This window comes from Vombatus ursinus, unplaced genomic scaffold, assembly GCF_900497805.2.
Source record: "Vombatus ursinus unplaced genomic scaffold, bare-nosed wombat genome assembly UNPS02014945.1, whole genome shotgun sequence".
NCBI classification, from domain to species: domain Eukaryota; kingdom Metazoa; phylum Chordata; class Mammalia; order Diprotodontia; family Vombatidae; genus Vombatus; species Vombatus ursinus.
This window is the reverse complement of record NW_020954723.1, coordinates 17,075,799-17,081,595: the sequence shown is the minus strand read 5'-3', so window position 1 is coordinate 17,081,595 and position 5,797 is coordinate 17,075,799. Positions and strand designations below refer to the sequence as shown.

Below are 5,797 nucleotides of genomic sequence, written 5' to 3'. Positions count from 1 at the left end.
CTATTTATACCAATGATCACAGATCCATAGTCTTATCGTTGGAAAAGACCTAAAAGGTCATTTTGAATCCAAACTCCTCCTTTTGTGGATGGGGAAAATGGGTCCCAGGAGGCAGTGTTTTGTCCATGATCACACAAGAAGTAGAAGAGCGAGGACTCAAACCTAGGTCCTCTGACTCAAAATCCATTGCTTTCTCACAATACCAACTGCCTCTCACTCTTAAATTGTCAATGCAAGTGGCCAGTGCAGTACATTTTTACCTTATCTATTATACGGTAAAGACAAAGATAATGTATGTCCTGGGGGAAAAAACAAGGCAACGATATAAGAAGACTGCTGAAACAGCTATAGTAAAAAGGTGGGAGCCACAAAGCACCCATTCTCTCTTTACCTATTGTAACCTTCCATGACGTCCCAAACTGGGAATTTGCTATGCAATTTCTATGCCATGATCAGTTAGGATACTTAATCAGAAGATATAAGGTCTTCCCATTTTAGAATAACCTATCCCTGACATAGCAGTAGAGGGAGAATAGAGTATAGCCTACCTACATCAATGTAAAACATCCTTGGGAGGTCATGGCACTCCACAAATGTCTTCATCTTTCAATACCACTTAAAGTGAAATTATGGCTTGATTCAAAAAAAAAATTCTGCATTTGTTGTTCAGTCATTTCAGTCATGTCCAACTCTTTATGACCCCATTTGGGCTTTTCTTAGCAAAAATACTGGAGTGGTCTGCCATTTCTTTCTCTATCTCATTTTACATATGAGTAAACTGAGGCAAACAAGTTTAAGTGACTTGCCCAGGGGATCACACTGCTAGTAAGAGTCTGATGCTAGATTCAATCTCAGGTCTTCCTGACCTCAGGCCTGGCATTCTATCCACTGTGCCACCTAGAACATGCATACATTCATGAAAAACTAGCACTATCACCAAAGGAATTACAGACTAACTTTACTCCAAGTGACTTCACTCCTCCTTCTGCATACCAGCTCCTACATACTTGGAGGATGCATTCCCAATGGAAAAAAAAACCTTAAAGAGAACTCTTCCGATCATCTTTCTCCCCTTATTAAAGGAAGCAAAAAACCCCACAAACTTATTAATTAAAGATTTTAATTGGGGTACATGGCTTGAATAATAGAATCTTAGAACTGGTAGAAACCTTGAGATCCCTTCTTTTCCAGGCAGATAATCACTAAACCATCAGCATCGAACACTTATCTTTCTCTTTTTCCAAGATCTCTAGAGACAAATTCCATAATCTTTCTCTGACTCATGATCTAGCCACATATGCAGTTGAAATAAACCATATCCAATTCACCTTTCACTGGATTCTAAATTAATTCCATGTGTAGTTAAGAAAGAAAGAATATGACTCACTATTAATGGTAGTAATCATGTATCTATAAATGGATTTAATATAAATAGCATTTGCTTCATTTTTAGTTGTTATGTAGAGTTCCAGTAGACCTATTTCATAGGCTATATGGTGCAATAGAAAGAATACTTTCTGGTTCTGAAATCAGAGGACCTGAGTTCAAATCTTACCTGTAATTCTTACTCCCTGTGTCACTTTAGGCAAATCAGAACTTCCCTGGATTAAATTGAATCTTAGTTTCCTCATCTATAAAATAAGGAGAATGGATAAATGACTTCTGAAGGTCCCTTCAAGCTCTAAATGTACAATCCTATAATTTCACCCAATCTAAGAGAATGAGCTAAAGTTTATTTCAGGTACGGGATTCACACATCACTGGATGAGACAGACACAAAGTTGATCAAAGAATGGTTGGATCCCAAAACAAATATTGAAGGAAACAAAAAGGAATTATGGTTGAAGATCACTTTATAAGGATAGCCAAATGGCGCAGTGGATAAAGTACTGGGCCTGGAATCAGAAAGACTCATCTTTCTGAGTTCAAATGTGGCCTCAGACCCTTAGCTATGTGGCCCTGGGCAAATCACTTAACCTTGTTTGCCTCAGTTTCCTCAACTGTAAAATGCGCTGGAGAAGGAAATGGCAAACCAGTACAGTATCTATGCCAAGAAAACCTCAAATGGGGTCACGAAGAGTCGGACAGGACTGATAAATGATTGAACAGCATTTTGTCGTTACTATCCTCACTCAAGTTAACTGGGGTTTAGTGAATTCTGTTCCCCAAACTCCCTGTGACACATTATCGCCTTGACCTAGTTATCTTCATCTCTTTGCCTTGGTCTCCCCAGTTTAAACCAGGGATTAATCTTCGTCAGCTCCCTAAGAGAGCAGTATGGATTAACAAGTGAAGAATTTAAAGTACTTTCTGAGGCTTAGATGAAAGGTGCTGTAAATAGAAAGTGCTATTACAAATAACATGTGTTCACAAGCCAGTACACATGCAACCAACTGGTGAGGTTCCTTGATTTATAGACTACATGATTTTAAAGAATCTGAATCAAAGTTAAGCTGGAAGAAAAGGAGTTGTTACCATCCAGCATCCAAAGACTTACTCCAAACCATAATCACATTAAGTGAACATAAGCATTTGATCATAGTATGTCAAGACAGAAGACAACATTTGATGTTTGGGAATCAAATAGGAAGCTCTATGTGTACAGAGGTCTTCCTAAAAGTGGTAAAAATGAATTCTTGCAAAGTGAATCACATTTTCCCCAACTTATAATTTCAAGGACATACCCCCAAGGGAAAAGACTTGGGCCCCCAAAGAAAAGTACTGCTTATTGGAGCTGAAAAGAACCTGATTTCTGAGGTAAGGACACTTGCTCAAGGTCATAGGTAATAAGTGACAGTGCTGTGATTTGAATCTCTGGCACAAAAAAGGGTCTTTTCTACTGCTCAACCCCCTTCTATATAGTATGTTCAAAAATTTCCCTGACACTCAGCAGAACATTCACATAGCAGAGGCTTTCCATGTATGGCATCTTCACTGGTCATAGATGAATCCAAGGGGGCTGCTAGCTTTCCAGAAGCAGGCCCTTGAGTTGGGGATGGGAGGGGTGGGGATGGGAACTTCCAACCCACACAGGGATGAAGCGTTTATATGAAGTAGATTCTCATTTATCTCATCCAGTACTTCAAGGGTTCATAAATCAGAAAGCCCTCCCATGATAAATGAATTGCAGGGCCTCTCTATTCACTTTGGATGCTGGCCTCTTCACAGAGCAATTGCATATCTTTCGATAGCAACTAGAGATGGAAATTGCTAATTAACTCCTCAGGGAAAAGACTGACACAGTGCCTTTCAACAGTTCTGGCTCTCTGGTGAACTCCTCACTCCCTATGAGAATTTGGATTTGTCTGATCTCTCAGGGAGGCATTAGGTTGCTTACTATGCAAACCTATGTGCTCCTTAGATCCTATACTCCACTCCTGCCCTGGGGTGCCACTAATGGACAGAGATGAAGTGAGGAAAGAAAGCTGGAGAAGGTGGGGGTCATGGGGTGAGGGTAATCAGAGTGGGGACAGAGTTGGGCAGACTGAAAGAGAGAAGACAGGCTCTTTCCTGAGGCAAATTTACAAGTTCACAAACGTGTCACAGAATGTAAGACACTGTACTAACACACCATTCAGAGAGAATGTTGGCAGGGCCTCAAGCAAAGCTGTAGACTCAACACAGAGGAGGATGTATGCAGGGCAAGTAGGGCTGTGTAATCTTAAATTATAGTGTTAAATGGGAGCTATGGGAAATGACTGTGTTTATCCATAGTATGTGGAAGTCCCCCAAGCCAGCTCAAACGCTGCTGCCACAATGGAGCTGAAGGAATCATGGCACCTCCAAGATATCTTTGCCAATTTCCTATTTATTGAGGGGCTGATTATTCAGTTTGTAAATTAACCCAGATCCGCTGTTTTGCTTCCTGGCTTCTCTTGCCACTTTCTGACCATTTCACTGCTGGCCTAAAAGCTCAAAGAGGGATAAGAAGAAACCAGCAGAAAAAGTAAAGGTCAGTTATTTCCCGCCCCCTCCCCCACTTTTCTATTTGATAGCTCAGATAAAAGCTGTTGAGGGAAATGACACTGAAAATACAGTCTGCTCCTAGTTACCCAAGATGAAGATGGATCCCAATTTAAGCTTCCCTGTCCTGGGTGAATTATCTCCACTTTTCAGTTATCATATGTGCCAATGCTCCCCTTCTTTGAAACCAGATGTTCAAGGGTTGACTGCTTCATTTTCTACCCCATTACCATGGATAATTGAAAACCAATTCTACCAAAAATCCATCAGAGGTTTCATATTTATTTTTAGCACATGCAAAACTACTTTAGAAAAAAAAAAAGAAGAGAATTTGGTCTTTGAACTGATGAAAGCAATTTGTAACATGTTGAATAACTTAGTCTCCATGCCATGATAATCCTATAGTCAATATGTAGCTAGTTTCCTGCCTTGAAACTCGGTTCGGAAAAACAAAGAAAAAAAGCCTAAGTATGGACTAAGGAAAACACAATTCTTCTCCAACTACCTTGCTTAGACTCACTTATGACAGCATTGTTTTTGCCTGACCCCAGCAAGAAATCATTTTATGCCCCAAAGCATATCATTTTAAGCCCTGGAACATATCTTGCACTTCAGAAATGAATCTTTAAATCATCTAATTTCACATCTCAGCAACTGTGGCTTGGTCAATATCAGTGAAAGAATACACACGATTACAGAGGTTCAACACAAAGATCAAACCTCAGGCTAAATGAAAGGAGGAGCTAAAACTAAAGAATGGATGTTTTCCACCTGGCACTCCCTTAAAATATATATCTAGGGTTTCCCAGGTTCTCACCGGAAGTTTTTTGCTTAAAGACTTGCAGATGGAGGGGTGGGATGTGGAGGAGAAGCTGCCTGTCGCCAAGGAGGGGGTGGAGGCTGGGAGCAGCGGCGGCGGCGGCGAAGACGAGGATGACCAAGAGGAGGCGCTGCCTCACGCCGAAGTGTTCGATGTGTTTCAGGAGGGGCTCGCCATGATCGTTCAGGATCCGCTGCTCTGTGACCTGCCTTTCCAGGTCACTTTGGAGGAGATAAATTCTCAGATAGCTCTGGAATATGGCCAAGCAATGATTGTCAGAGTTTGCAAAGTGGATGGAGAAGTGATGCCTGTTGTTGTGGTGCAAAATGCCACAACCTTGGACCTAAAGAAGGCTATTCAGAGATACGTGCAGCTCAAACAAGAGCGGGAAGGGGGCATACAGGGAATCAGTTGGTCATATATATGGAGAACATACCATCTCACTTTTGCTGGAGAGAAGCTAACTGAAGATGGAAAGAAACTCCGAGAGTATGGCATCCGAAACCGAGATGAGGTATCCTTTATCAAAAAAACTGAGGAGCAAACGAGCCTTCTGATGAAAGGAGGATGCAGGAGGCTGCCAGGATATATCATCTTCTCATTCAGCTATCAACCAGTCTAAGCCCAGGAGTTTTGCTACCGTGCTGAGATATTTTTACCCAGCCCCGAGCATGACTGGAGAGAAATGGGATGTCAAGAGGGGGCTAGCTCCCAAGGAGCAACAAGACTTGGAACTTGGTCCCTCGAGTGTGACCTGCCTGCTGGGCCCAGCACCCTCTGATGTTCTCATTGTGTTTGCCACCTGTCCCTCCTCTGCACTTGATGATGCATTTGAACCCTGTGGACCTCTGTTTTGTGTAAAACAAGGGAAATGGGCTACAAAAAATATATATACATATATATATACATATATACACACGTACACACACACACACACATATATATCTATATATAGATATAGATATAGAAATATGTAAAAAGGACCCATCACTTGAAAAGAACTTCTGGGACAAC

At 41.3% G+C, this 5,797-nt stretch overlaps 1 pseudogene; it reads left to right on the top strand.

Annotated features, from left to right (window-relative positions):
- Positions 1-4,808: 4,808 nt before the first annotated feature.
- On the top strand, positions 4,809-5,405 carry LOC114030057 (annotated as a pseudogene).
- The last annotated feature ends 392 nt before the right edge of the window (positions 5,406-5,797 follow it).